We start from the raw sequence: 16,206 nt of genomic DNA on the forward strand, positions 1-16,206 counted from the left end.
ATTTGGAAAATACTAAACATTTTGGTAAGAAATTGTAATTTTCACTTATTTTTTTTTAAAGATATAAAAGGCTGATAGTGGAGGTAGCCAGTCAATGTTTTGCTCTCACATCAATATTTTTCTCTCTCTCTCTCCCTCTCCCTTCCTCTCTTTCTAAAAATCAATAATAATTAATTAATTAATTAAAATAAAAGTATAATAGTTGATGTAGTTAAATTGAACTGTAACTATTGCTGATCATGGGGCAGGAAATTATTCCCTTTTGAGAAAGGTATAGTCTAAGAATTAAAAAAAAAAGCTGAACTTTTTGTTTACTTGCATCATTTTATGTATTTATATGAATTTATAAACTGCAGTAAGTTTTTGATGAGATTAATTTTGTCTAATATAAGTAAATGAGTCTGTAGACTGGTTGCCTTCAACTAAAATGTACAGTACATTAATGGTGATAGTGTTGGTTGATAAAGGGCTAATATGCAGAACATAAAGGAATTGAAAGAAAGAAGAAAGAGAGAAAGGAAGGGAGGGAGGGAGGGAGGAAGCAAGGGAGGGAGGGAAGGAGGGAGGGAGGGAGGGAGGGAGGGAGGGAGGGAGGGAGGGAGGGAAGGAGGAAGGAAGGAAGGTTGGTTGACATGGCTTAACATGCCCTTTCAGTTGTCTTCAACCATTGTTGAGTACTGAAACCAGGGGAAATACTTAATTTAAAGCAAGAATTATTTCTAAGACATTTTTAGGACTAGTCTTAGGACTACATAATTATAAGTTAGCTGACTGACTTCCAGCATGCTATGCTCTCCGTTCCTTGCCACTGCTTTCTCATTGGCCTGCACCCCCTTACTGCCTACACTTCCAAAAGCTGACATACTAATAATCATTCCTTTCAACTTCCCTAGTTTTGGGATTATTTTACCCTTTGCACTGAAGCACAGCTCTCTTCCAGGATCTTCAAGGGGGGCCGTTAGAGCAGACAACTAGTCAGCTGGTAAGCATAAGTAGGTTAATATGGGTATGAATATGTTAATATTCCTGATCCCTTCTATGTTCACCAGAACAAGTATTTTCTAAAGCTACACCTTAAAGATAAAATTTTACACTTAGTGGTGAAATTCCAGATGCCATAGCCAGTTGGGAAAATATTTAGAGGCATTGCAAATCACCTAGCGGATGGCTGTTAACAACATCAATAAAAAAGGAAAAGTATACCTTTATTTTAGGGATAAATACATAGTGAAATAGGCTGGTTGTGGGTTTTCTGTCCCTAAAAATATAAGATCAACATTCCCAGGTCGTTAGGGAACAGATCTTGCTGGAGAAATATAATTCCTGTGATGCTTTTCCAGCTCAGTGATTGAGGGATTCTAAGTCTACCTTTTTGAACAATAAGCAGTGAATCATGCAGAAACGTAAACATATTTTCTCAACAGAGGTGGTAGAAAGAACATTACACTTGAAGTCAGTAAATCTGGTTTGAGTTTCATCTTTACCACATAAAATCTAATGGGTTTGGTTATTACCGAATTTGAGAAGCAGTATTTTCCTCTATAAAAGTGCATCTCTAAAATGGTCTTTAAAAAATCTGCCTCTTGCCCTGCTGGTGTGGCTCAATGGTTGAGTGTCAACCTATGAACCAGGACATCATGGTTCAATCCCCAGTGTGGGGTGTGCAAGAGGCAGCCAATCAATGATTCTTCTCATCATTGATGTTTCTATCTCTCTCTCTCCCTTTTCCTTCCCCTTTGAAATCAAATATATATATATATAATTATTTTTTAAATCTTCCTCTCTAATTGTGAGATACCAGTAAAAAAAAAAAAAAATGAAGATAACCACTGCAATGCCGTTATTCTACTCAGATGTACCCACTGTTTCTCACCCTACCACTCCCAACTCAGTTATGAGGCTTTGTAGAACCAATAGCAATCAGTAACATCGATGTAATGCCAATTATGCTCCAAACTCTGTTCCAACTTCCTTATATGCAAATGTCATGTAATTTTTATAAAATACTGTATGATGGTAGCAATGAATAGCCTAGCACCATGTTACAGATGTGGAACTGAGGTTTAGGAGGTTAGACAACTCACACTGAGTCGCCTTTCGGACTGAGAACCAAGGCTAGCCGAGTCCATGGCCAGCACTCTTCTTATGCAGTAGCTCCTTACGCTCCAAGCCTCATTTCCACCCTTTATGAACCAAGGCTGCTGCTGTCAGCAATGCTGTGGTGTAAAAAGCAGCCTAAGAGGAGAACAAAAAGCTATCCGATGATGGCTGGAGGAAGATTCTATTTTTCTAGCACCTACACTGAGTATGGATTTTTAAAAATTGTTTAAAGGTGGGTCCTTTAATCACAGAGTGAAAGCATCACTGATTGTGTCTAGAAATATATATGTAATGCTGTACATCCATCATTTGTTTGGCTTACATATTTTCCTAGGTAGATATACATGCTCTTAAACACATTTCTTTTCAATTCAAAATCGCTGCCTGGCTTTTAACTTGTTTAGTCTGAACAGCAGAAAAACACACACCAATGATTCTCAATGAATTCTGACAAGGACTATCTCACAGGATTTCATGATCAGCATTTAAATTTATACTTTGTTTTTCCCTTTGCTGGTCTAGGCAGACTAGTGTTCATTGATCTCACCAGTTCTCCTTTCTTTCATTTATTATTTTTCATATGACAAAATGGGCAATTCTCTTAGTCGATATGTATTTATCTTTACTATTAAGAACTCATCTCCTCCTCATACAAATTTTTGTTCATAAAAGCTAATCCGATATAGAAATTAAAAGGTTCCCATTTAGAAAATAAGGATTGTATAGACCCCAACATCCTTTCTCTAAGCCCTCCATGGTAGTTCTCTGCCCCTTGTCCTGAGCATGGAGACCAGTGGTAGCAGGTGAGATATTAGAGGAAGTTTGCTGGAGGCCTCTGAAAATAATCTTTCTCCCTCCTAAGAGGGATCTATCTGCCAGAGACAGCAAGTGTTTCACTGGGTGTTGTCAGGTGAGGATGCCATGGCTGGGACTGCTGCACCCCTCTTACTCGCTGAGGATGAGGCCTAAACCAGGGAAGGCAGATGAGGCTTCTCAATGAATCCAATCAACTCTCTCAAGGCTTCTTTTTATGGGAGAGCATACGTTTCCATCTTATTTAAGTTGGATTGTGTCAGGATTTGGGTAACTTGTACCTGACATCATCTCCCATAGCTATAAAATCCTTTTTTAAATGTACAAGGAATTATTGGGGGGGGAGGGGGGGAAATAAATGATGTACCTCCTCAACTCATTGGCCAATAGGAACTGAGACTGACTTTGATGACAAGATGGAAGGACTCTTGGTGCTTTCCCTTAAAGGTGAGAAAGAAACTGCGAAGTACAAAATGATTCAGTCTTGCAAACTGCCCATTTTTCTTAACCATAACAACGATGAAAATAAGAATATGAAATTTTATTTGTTCAACTAAAAGATTTTTCTTCATTCCTCTCAGTGCCCAACGCCTTTCTAGCATATTTTCTTTGTAAAGACCTCCCAGAAATAATTTCTTAGGATTTTCAATGAACGTAAATCAAACCCTGACGTCAAATAATTACCAGAGGATACAGCAGTCAGCTGGAGTGCCCACTGTTGGTCAATCCATGACATTTGGGATTTGAATCTGTTTGTCCCTCCAGTTGCCAATATCAAATGCCAAGTCAAAAAGTGAAATCAGTTTATATACCACGGCCCACTTTGACCACACTTTGCCCATTATTTGAAATAGAACTATTTTTTAAATGTAATTAAGATGTGCTGTGGTTGAAGATAAGGTCCTCTTTAAGTCGGCTTTGTTGTTTTGTACATCTAGAAGACAGTTTGCCCCTGTCCCGTTTCTAAGTAACAATTTGTAAAAAGTCACTTCTCCTGTGTGGGTATGAGAGACAAAGGAGAGAGTAATCTTCCTCTTATTTCTTCCACTCCATGTTTCCTCCGGAGTAGTGTTGATAAAAACGTATTTATGACACTTGATAAAACGGTATGGCAGACTTTCCTCAGGACCATCACGACAGATGTGAGGACCACAGCAATGGCATTTTGCAGCAGGAAGTAGAGGACCGGGCTTAGCTCGAAATACAACCAGGGAAATAGAAAATGATTCAGTCTTGCAAACTGCCCATTTTTCTTAACCATAACAACGATGGTTAAGTGGGGATTCATAGCCAAGGAACAGTGTGTGTGGGCAGATGGGGTATGGGGAGGTGTTAATTAGTGGATAAGAAATTACTGAGAAGAAATCGTCAGGAGTAAGAGGGAATTCTGGCCAAACTGATCTGACAGGATTCTTGCTGAAGAACAGCCAGGGTGATCAGATTCGATTAGATATCAGGGTAGGGGATTCTGGCTAAACCAACCTAATGGGATTCTTCCTATGACTGAGTGACGCAGGCTGGACAAAGACGGGCACCAAGTTCAAGGCCTATCAAAGGAACCTGTCTAGAGTTTGGTCAAAGAGAGAGTGTTTGCCTCTAATTCTCTCCTTCTGTTCTTTCTACTCTCCTATAATTGTCCCCCCGCCCTGCCCCCACCGCACCAAAGATAAACAAAAGGAGAAAAATAATTGTTATTAATCAAGCGTCTGAGACCCTTTGACTCTCAGCTGTAATATTTGCAGGTTAACATTATTAGTCTATGTCATTGCTTTGCAAAAGTAGCCAAATTGTTTAAGGAGGTTGAGGTAGTACCCAGACAGGTGAAGGCAGAGTGCTGCGGAACAAAGGAGTTAAAAATCAGAGGGCTGAGTGAGAGTTCTGCCTCTAACATTTATTAGCTGTGTGAGCTTGGCAGGATACTGAGCTTCTTAAACAGCAACGTGATCAGTTGGATTCTAACATGGGCCCCAATGATTACCATCTCCTGACATTCATACCCTGTTAGTCTCCTCCCATATCCTCCCAACCAGGGTCTGTATAACAGTAGAAAAAGCCAGAAGGGATTGGTATGTCACTTCTAAGATTAGGTTATAAAAGATGATAACATACCCACCTATCTATCTATTATCTATGTATCTATGTATCCATATATCATCTGTCTATCATTCTATCTATCTATCTATCTATCTATCTATCTATCTATCTATCTATCTATCATCTATCTCATTATCTGTTCTGAGGTAAGCCCAAAGCCCACATGGTGAGAAACTCAAAGCTTCTTTCAACAGCTACATGTATAAGATTGAAAGTGGGTCCTTCAGCCCCAGTCAAGCCTTCAGATGACTGCAGCCCCAACATCCAGTTTGATTGCAGCCTCATGAGAGAGCCTGAGCCAGATCACTCAGCTGAGCTGCTCCCAGATTTCTGACCCTCAGAAACTATGTGAGATAATACATGTTTGTTATTTTAAGCTGCTAAGTGTTAGGGGGAATTTGTTACTTAGCCATAGATAAAAAATTTGGATTAATGGCTTTCTACTAATAATACAAGGACTCAGTAAAAGCAGGGATGAGAAAACACTTGGTAAACCATCAAGTACTCCATGAATGCTAGAACCATATGAACAGAGTGTAAGACAAGGTCTAGAACAGCACTATCCAGAAGAACTGTATGTGAAGATGGAAATGCTCTACCTATGCTGTCCTGTGTGGTACAATTGGGTACCTGACATGTGGCTAGTGCAAAAGTTTGAGGAACTGAATTAGTTATTTTACTTAATTTTAATTCATTTCAACTTAAATAGTCATAAGTAGCTCACGGCTACAATTTTGGACAGAACAGGTCTAGAAGTTTCAAAACCAACAAATGACTATTCCAAAACAGTCAAAAAGAACACAGCACATAAAAACCATATGCACGCTTTCTTTCCAGTTGTGACTTTTCTGAAGAAGACACACGCTGACCCACTCTCCCTCTCAGGAGCACACCTGTGCCTTTCCCTTTCCTCTCCCCTTCCCCCGAGGGTGTTACCCTTGCCTTTCTCTCTCCTAAGCTCCAAGGGCCCTTCTTTTGCTTCTGTAACTTGTACCCCGAGCCTATGCAGCCCGGGTGGCCCACTTCTACTACCTCTGTAGCTTTCTCTTACAACCTGAAAATAAAACAAAATAAGGCACATGCTATTTATGAAATCTGGAAATTATGGGTTAAGGTAAGCAATTATTTCCTTCCTTGTGTAAGGAAGGGCAATACCTTTTGTAAAACCGAGTTTTCTGAGACCACTGTTTTTGTGTGTATGTGTGTCATTTATTAGACTTGAAATTATGGATTCAGCTGACTATCTCACACAATTGCCTAATTGGCATCATTGATTTGTATAGGGATGCGATGAGCCAACTGTTGCCTTAACTACACAGGGAGGGAACTGCTGATTCATCCCTCTGGTGGGTCTGAGAGAGTTAATAACCTGAGTGTTTCTTGGCGCCACTTTACTCAATGATGTCATTTGTTATATACATATATATATAACTCTAAATGCAAAAACAACTTCTCTAGGTTACTTTCGATGACAGTTAAACCTGACTAGAGATAGACTTCAGTGTTCACAAAGTTGTATCAGTTAAGGCTTACAGGATGTCATGTTTTTCATGCTGTTAGAAGAGTAGGGATGTCCATCTGGGTTCTCTTATACTTTCTAAGTGATACATGTTGAATTGTGCTCTGTACGAAAGCTGACTGTCTTCAATGTTGACTGTCTCTCTAATGTATGTTCCTTTGTCATGTCAGATCTTGCCTTTCATTCTCAAGCTTGTGGTTGAGCAAAATAACTGCTTCTGCCCTAGGCATTGCTCAAGGGAGGATGAAGGGGAATTCCTTATCCCCATTCATGAAAAAAGGAAAATTGGATCCTTACCTCATACTGTCATAAAAAATGTTCTCTTGATGAATTAAATATGTAAAGCTTTGAGGCTAATTGTTAAAATATTTAGAAGAAAGTAATTTATGTGAGTTTATGGAAGGATTTACTAGAAGGGACACAGAATGTTCTAATCATGAAAGGTTGGCACATTTAATTACAAAAAAATTAAGAACCTCTGTTTATCAAAAGACACCATTTTAAAAAGTAAAAACGCAAGCCCCAGTTTGGGAGAATACTCAGTTCACAAATACCATTGATAAAACTTACTATCTATATATATAAAAGCCTAAGCAACTGTTTGACCGTTCAACCAGTAGCTATGATGCACACTGACCACCAGGGGACAGACATTCAACACACAGGCATAGAAACATGGAACAGACTGATGAATCTCAGAGAAGAGGGGAGAAGGGGGAGGGCAGGAAGAGATTAAACAAAGATCTTATATGCATACTAGAGGCCCGGGGCATGGAATCGTGCACAGATTGGGTCCCTCGGCCTGGCCTGCAGGGATTGGGCTGAAACTGGCAGTCTGACATCCCCCAAGGGGTCCCAGATTGCGAGAGGATGTAGGCCAGGCTGAGGGACTCCACCGGTGCACAAATCCATGCACCAGGCCTCTAGTATTTTAAAGTCCTACCAATCAATAAGAAGTTTCAATAGAAAAATAGGGAAGATTCAATAGAAAAAAATGGGGAAAATTATAAACCTGTATTTTGGAAGAGGAACTATCAATGATGATTATACATGTGGTAGGTTTAATTATGCTCCCATCCCCCAAAAATTATATGTCCATGTCCTAATCCCCAGAACTACCAGTATAAATGTGAACTACTGGGGAAAAGGGTCTTTGCAGATGTAACTAAATTAAGACTCTCAAAATGAGATCTTCCTAGATTATCCACGTGGCCCTTAAATTCAATCATAAGTGCCCTTATGAGAGTCATTCAGTTGAGACACACAGAGCTAAAAGGCCATATGAAGGCAAAAGCAGAGATTGGAATTATATAGGCACCAGCCAAGGAATGCCTGAGACACCAGAAATTGGGAGACACAAGGACAGATTCTTCCTGAGAGCTTTCGAAGGAAAACCAACACCTTCATTTGGGACGCCTGGTTTCCAGAACTGGGAAAGAATACATTTTTGTTGTTTCAAGCCACCCAGCGAGTGGTAAGCTGTTATGGCAATGCTGAAAACAATACAGTGCATAGGAAGACATACTCTCCTTAGTTACCGGAGAAACGAAAGTTAAGTCGTCCATGTAATACCCTTGTATACCTACCATATCGGCAAAAAGCAAGATGTTTGATCATATCGGATGTGGTGAATATGCGGCTTACCAGGAGCTCTTACACAGTACTGGTAGGATTACAAATTTTTGCAGCTACTGGGTTTAGTACACCCACGGGGGACTCTAAAGCATGTACGCCAGCAGAGAGCTTTATAAAAACTTAGAGCAGCTTTGTTCATAATAACAAAACCCTGGAAAACACACAAGTGTCCAGCAATAGGAGAAGGAATGAATAAATTGCAGCATCTTCACACTCTGAATTTTACACAGGGGAAAAAGAACATGCAATGACAGGTAACAATATGAATGATTTTTAGAAATACAATGTGGAGTGAGAAGTAGATGTAGATATTTGTTCAAAATCCAGCAAAACTAAACAATATGATGCTTAGGGAAATATTCGTAAGATATAGAGTATTCATGTTTTATGAGGATAGTGGTTGCTTGAGAGCAGGCTGGTGGGTAGGATAGGGAGATACGTTAAGGTACTGGGCTGTTCTAGTTCTGAGATAGGAAATGATTGTATTCATTTTGTGCTTATTAACTTAAAATATTTTACATGACTTCTTTTACTACCATATTACTATTAAAAATATTTAACACCCAAACAAAAGTAAAGGAGAATGTTGTAATAATTAGGGCCATAGATAGAGTTCATCTGTTGCCTAAAGTTTTCAATGTGTCTGTTAAATACCCTTTTGAGAGCTATTTGGAGAAGTGGAGGGTAGCACGAACAGATATAACCTCAAATACAGAAATGAAAGGAAATAAAATACTCCTCTGCATATCTGTTGACATGAGAATAGCTGTTAGAGTGGGTAGCAGAGAAAGGGGACATAGATCAGAAGAAGGGGGATAGGACTGCCTAGATAAAAGTGTGATCCATCACGAAAAGCTTTTCTAGGTACTTAAAATTATCACAGTCCTGCTATGAGTGAAGATGAATTAGTGGGATGAAGCAGTCAAGGCCACCAGGTACTCTTGGAGGAAAACAGTAAAAGTTTCAGAGTGTACAGTAGATACCTACGTGGGCCTTCAGCTAGCGCGCAGGTGTATGTAACCGGGTACCGTGAGCTCGTGTCAGCTGTTTTAAACAAGTGTGTGTGGAGATGAGCACAGTTCAGTTTTTTACCTGTGTGTTTAGACCGTCAGTACAAAACCCCAGGGCCTAACAAGATTCACACATCCACTTGTTGGCTGTAGGGAATTCATCCTATTTGAAGTGTGCCATCTGTTTCCAGTTGGGACCCCAAATGATACAAGCAGGCCCATTAATTAACTCTCAAACCAGCTATTGGCGATCCTGGGTGTGGTTTCCTAGCAGCCGTCACCCATACTATTTTTCTATATTCCAGGTAACAAAGGTGTTTGTATAGAGCGGTGGTTCTCAAAGTGTGGTCTCAGACCAGCAGCACCGGCATTTCCTGGGGACTTGTTAGAAGTGCTGAGGTCAGGCTCTGCCCAAGGTCGACTGAATCCAAAACTCCCAGGGGGGCTGAGCAATCTGCTCTCATAGACCCTGCAGATGATTCGGACATGTGTTCAAGTGTGAGTACACTAGCATAGTGCAACCCAATGAAGCTTGTGAACCCTGACAAAAAAAGACACCTACTAAGAAGATGGTTAACTTGATTCCATTTTTTTGAAAACAGAGTTTAGCTGCCATTTCTGCACAGGGGCCTCTCCTGCAAACTGCGGAGAAGCCTGTGCTTAACTGCCTGCCCCTGTACTGAACTGCCTGCTGGCACCGTTCCTGCCATCTGAGCCTGCCCTTATAAAGGAGTCCCACCAGGGGCAAGGACTTCTGTCCATGTAAGCCAGCCCACCACTTGCTGGGAGAAAGCACTTTCCCTTTTCCCGGATCCTGAAGACTGCCTTTCTGTGGCTCAGCATGTGGAGCAGCCCAGCCCAGCACGAGGCAGACCAGCCAGGGGCAGAGCAGAGCAGACCATGGAGCAGAGCAGAGCTGTCTAGCCTGGGAGGGGCCTGGCCCTATGGCTGCCTGGCCCTATGGCTGCCTGGCAGCCCTGCTGCCTCACAGTGAGCTGGTGCGCACTGAATAAAGTTTTCTTCTTCATAACACCCCAAATTGGGGATTCCTGTGGGCGTTGAACTGACACCAGTGACCATCAGTTCACAAAGCTAATAGCAGCTACAGTGCTATTTTTAAACTAATGCTTTGATGTACACATACGTAGTGAAATGATCACTACAGTCAAGCTAATGAACATTTCCATCTCCTCACATGATTGTGTGTGTGTGTGTGTGTGTGTGTGTGTGTGTGTGGTGAGAGGTCTCTCTCTGAGCAAGTTTCCAGTGCACAGTACAGTATACTGACTACGGTTACCATGCTGTATGCACACCAGCTCTCCAGAACTTATTCATCCTAAGTAACTGAAACTTTGTACCTTTTGACCAATATCTTCCCTATTCTCCCACCTCTCCACCCTGGTAACCATCGATCTATTCTCTGCTTCTATGATTTTCACTTTAATACATTCCACATATAAGTGAGCTCATGCAATATTTTTCTTTCTATGCCTGACTTATTTTACTTAGAAAAACGCCCTCCAGGTTCGTCCACGTTGTTACAATGGCAGGATCTCCATCTATTTAATGGCTAACGTATGTTCCATTGTACACAGTGGCTACCTGCCAATCCATGCCTTCTGTTCAGCAGCCCTAACTGCAAATAAAGAGCCGACGGTGAGATGATGGCACCAAAGACAGGCACCACAAATTCTGAGGTCTTGTCCCATTTTCTGGACTCATGTTAGGAAACAGCACAATCTGTGTCTGGATGACTGAGATACCTGGCATTCTCTAATGCTGCTCAAGTGGAAGAAGGTATGAGGGCCACTTAAGCACTGTCATCAGGGTTTCGAATAGGGCCATTTGGATGCAAATTAGCCAGGAAATGAACTCCAATAGAAGTGCTTATTTAAATATATTCATTTAAATATATATTCATATATATATATATATATGTATATATATATATATATGAATATATATTTTCTGATTTTGAGATGTCCTGTTTAAGTAAAAATGTATATAATTTGCCTTTAGACGGGGTGTGTGTGTGTGTGTGTGTGTGTGTGTGTGTGTGTTTAGCAATGGAAATATATTCTGGTTTTCTTTTAGGTCCAAATACTTCCTGTTGAATAGTTATTTTTGAACAGTGGTTTTTTAGTGTACATTTTAAAAATAGTGAGTGATTCTGTTAAGAAGGCTAACTTTTTGGTAGACTTTAGTCCAGCAATTCAAGTAAACCCACTTCTGAGAACCTTCAGGATGCACTAAGTTCTTTCTTTGTTAAGTTTAATGTTCTGTAATGGATGATGAATTAGTTTTTGAAATCCACTCTTCAGGCAACTTCTAGTTGGTGTTGCATTTTATTTTAAAACTTTCTTCTGTGAAACGTAGGCAGTTTCATAACTAGCTAAGTAGGAAGGTTTCAAAGACAAGCAAGCATCTTATTATTCACATCACAGTGTTTATACCATCGAGCATCCCTGATATGTGCTGTCCTCCACAGGCTGCGTACACAGGACATGGTGACTCCAATCCTGATGCTTTTTGAGAAGGGACAGGGCAGACCAAGCAATTTTTCATCACTAATTGTGGCACTGGGATATACCATCGTGGCAAGATGCGTGAATTCATTTTTGGGCAAAATTACAAAACTAATTGTAGAAAGGTTCTTTGAAACCCCCACTTTAAAACGTGGTGGATGTTTTTATGCATCCAATGAAATTCCCTACCACTTAACTTTATTTCAGGCTCAGATCTGACCCTTGCCTGGGTAAGTCTGCGTTGTACTTTCCTGTGCAAAGACTTCGTTCAGTGCATCCACCCAGTAACCTTGTGAGAAACTTACTGACAGGACTGTGTTGCTGAAGTGGACACGTGATACCTTGGGAAGAGGTGGGGTTTGCAGGCAGACAGACCTACCTGTGATGTGGAACAAGTTACTTAACAGCTTGGAACCTTCATTTTCTTATGTAAAATTGTACATGACATTTACCCAGTAGGTTATTAAAATTACGTGTGTAAATATTTAACAACGTCTGAGACATAGCAAGCCCTTAAATATGTTTCAACTTCTTTCGCTTTTTAATATATTTGTTATCTATTAACGGTTGTAAAATGTATGCAAGTTATATTTATGTAATAACCTGGAAGCCTGTTTATTAGTATACGTTTAAAAGACATAGATTAGAAAACTGTTACGTAGGAAATTTGATCTTCTAGCTTAAATACAACTCTTCAAGCTGAACTCTGATAAGCTTTCTCCTGAAGGTTTGGGTCTTTAAACTATCTTTAGCCCTGTTATCAGTGTTTCTGAGAGGGCCATTTGGATGCAAATTAGCCAGAAAATGAACTCCAAAAGAAGCATTCATTTAGAGACCAATATTGTACTCTGATCCAAAGAACTTCCTCATCGAATGGGATCACACAAAGGTCAGTAGTAATAAAACAAAACATAAATCAAAGTAGAACCTTCCTATAACGCACCAGCCATACACTCAAATCAATCAAAATTATTTACAAATATGTCGTTAGTGTAGCATCTCTTGGTTCTTTGTGTTTATGCAAATTTTTTACTACCCTGGGCAATATAAAAAAGATTTCATTGTTTAGTAAATATCTGTCACTTACCTAAACTAAGGACATTGAAGAGCAAGCAAGCTCACATTACTTATCTTAAGATGTTAATTACTGCGAGTCCTTTCTTTTTTCTGTGCTGGTGGTTGTCAAACTTTATCAGGCATCAGAACCAGAGCTTGTTGAAACACTGATTGCTGGGCTCCACCCACAGTTTCTGATTCAATAGATCAGACTGTAGCCTGGGAATTTGCATTTCTAACAAGTTCACACCCCTACCCCTTGGTGAGGAGCAGGAAAGGAAATGCCTAAAGCTCAGAGGGAGTAGAGAAACCCTGATGTTTTTCTCTTTTTTTTTTTTTTTTTTTTTTTTTAAATATATTTTATTGATTTTTTACAGAGAGGAAGGGAGAGAGATAGAGAGTTAGAAACATCGATGAGAGAGAATCATCGATCAGCTGCCTCCTGCACATCTCCCACCGGGGATATGCCCGCAACCCAGGCACATGCCCTTGACCGGAATCGAACCTGGGACCTCTCAGTCCGCAGGCCGACGCTCTATCCACTGAGCCAAACCGGTTTGGCTGATGTTTTTCTCTTTCTTTTCTCTGCTCTCCCAAGCCCCAACCTTGGAACAGAGCTATAGTCAAGCCACCGTCCCACTAAGAGAAAAATAGATGTTTTGTCCTATAAACCTGCGAGATTTGGGGGTTGTTTGTTATCCCAGCAAAAGCTAACTGATGCATATCATTGCATTGCAATGTTGTTTAAGTAGTGACATTTGGAAATGATCTAAATATTCGTTAAAAAGAATGAATAAATAAATTGTGGAATATTCAGGTCAGAATAAAATGTAGCAGTTACATTGAGTGAGCAATATATAAATATCTATCAATATACAAATCTTAAAAACAATAAGAAGGATAAAGAAAAAAACCCCACTACTGGAGGCTACATACAGTATTAATACAATTTATATAAATTTTAGAAAATGCCAAATACTATTATATATTACTTATAATATATACTATATGGTGAAATTATTAAAACATGAATAGAATAATAAATACTGAATTCAGAAAAGTGGTTAGATCTCAAAGGATAGTGAAAAGAATGAGATTGGTGAGCAGTGAAGAACAGAGAGCTTTTTGTGTCTGTAAAGTCTTATTCCTTAAAGAGATTTGACAAAGCTAGGTGCTGGGTGCATGGATGTACTATTCTGCATCCCTTATAGGTGGAGTGGATCAGAGCACAATAAAACAGATCTTTCAAAGCAAAGAGCTTTTGTTTAGTAATATTTTATTGACAACTCATTAGGTCTAACAGCTTCAGGTGTGTGGCTGATGAGAGAGGCTGGGATTTTGAAATGCTTGCCGATCAAAAAACAAAACAATAGAAATAAGGGGTTCAAAATATTTGTAGATTGGCCTTGGATGTGAAACAGGGACACAGATATCAAACAGTGCATGTACTGTCCTCTTCCTTTTTTGAATGCTGATTCATTTGGTTGGAGAGTTTGATTTTGTTTTCGGAGAATCAAACTCCTATTGCTCCTGGGAACGAGGTGGAGGCTCTTGGGGTGCCACTGAAACAAGCATTTTCAGAAGCCCCATGGGAGGATGGGATGTGGAAGACTATATTGGCATGGAGTTGCATTTCTCAGGTTCCAAAGTCCCTGTCCCTTAAGCCAGGCCTGGGAAGGGTGCAGCTGGGGTTCCAGCAGAACCAGGCACAAGGCCAGGGGCCAGAGCTTCTGTTCCAAGTTGTAGTTCAGCATTCAGCTAATTAGAGTCCATTAGTCCATGTGTGGAGGCCCACATGGCTGTGGGCCACACGGGTGCAGGGGAACACACCCCCTGCCACAGGAGAGCCAGGAACCTGGAACCCGGAGCGTGAGAGGGAGAAGAGAGACAGAGGCAGAGAGAGAGAGAGAAAGAGAGAGAGAGAGAGAGAGAGAGAGAGAGAGAGAGAGAGAGAGAGAGAGAGAGAGAAAACACACTTTCCTTGTTTGAAAGTTTTAAATATTCAGGTTTTGTGCTTTTGGTGGCCACATCTATCCCGGCCACTAATTTGTTCCCAGGTATGACTGGCAGACAGGTAGGCACCTTTCCAGTCACCCAGACCTAACTGGGCCTGTGTCTAAACTGCCTTTGTCTAGTCCCTTCCCCCACCAACCTGCAGGGGAATAGACTTGGAGGATGTTAAATGCAGCTTTTTGGCAAAGCTGTGTAAATGGCATGCCTATATCTGGTCTTCCCTTTCCTCCTTTCCTGTTAAATAGTAACCAGGTTATTACAACGGCATCATTTTGATTTGAATTCAGGATAAAAGTTGGGATTAAGCCAAATAATCCCTAATTTTTTTAAAAAAGTGAAGCATGAAAAGAAAATCACTGGTGTGTATGTGATTATTTCAGAACTTCCTCCACTTCCTTCCTTATGTATACTGCTTTCATATATGCTTTCAAAGATGTGAAGTCCCTCCTAAGTGGTGTCCTGCCTCGAAAACTGAACCAGAAGGGAAGCATCTTTATGGACCAGTTTTTAGGAAATCGGAGAGAAAGAGGGACATATTAATGGATACTCTAAGGATGTAACCTGCCAAATCTATAATAATAAAAGCGTAATATGCTAATTAGACCGGACAGCCTAAGGACCTTCTGGACAAAGCTGGGGCTCCTAGGGCCGAGCCCTTTGCACGAATTTTGTGCATCGAGTCTCTAGTTCAGAATAAGGCAATTAGACTAGCCCATTTTTCAAGAAGTAAATGGCATAGAAACATGAGAGTGGGCACAGGGAGACAGTAAATATGTAATGAGGCTTAAAAAACATGTCAACCAAATACGTTTTTAGGCTCTTGTTTGGATTTTGATTCAAATAAACTAACTTATTACATTTAAAGAAAACTGAACACAATTGGGTGTTTGATGATATTAAAGGCGTGTTGCTAATTTTATCAAGTATAATAATGACTTCGTGATGATTTGTTAAAAGCCTTTATTTGAAGTGTTTATGGATGAAATGAAAGTGTGACTGGGATTTGCTTTTTACTAGTAAAATTGACAAGAGAACAAAAAAGGGAGGGAGGAATAAATGACAAAATATGGATAAAATGTTGCTAATTTTTTAAAGCTAGATGGGAACTCGTGACATGCATTATATTGTTATTTGCATTTTTGTGTATGTTTGTAAATGTCTATAATAAAGTTAAAATTACTTAAAAGTAAATAAATAAAATTTTAAAAGTTTGAATTTTATCATTTTCTTTAAATAAAATTTACTGAAATAAATAAAATTATTTATTTAAAAAAAGGTTAAAATACATGACCAAATTCTTTGTAAACAAACACACAAGCTCCCCAGTTGGTTCTGACAAGTCAGTCAGCTTTGGGACTCCTTTAGGTAGAGAGGACCCAGGAAGGAAGGTGAGGCAGGTGTGGAGAAGTTGGAACAACCCCCCACCCCTTCTCATCCCCCC

This window comes from Myotis myotis, unplaced genomic scaffold (assembly GCF_014108235.1).
Source record: "Myotis myotis isolate mMyoMyo1 unplaced genomic scaffold, mMyoMyo1.p scaffold_m19_p_3, whole genome shotgun sequence".
Classification (NCBI taxonomy): Eukaryota; Metazoa; Chordata; class Mammalia; order Chiroptera; family Vespertilionidae; genus Myotis; species Myotis myotis.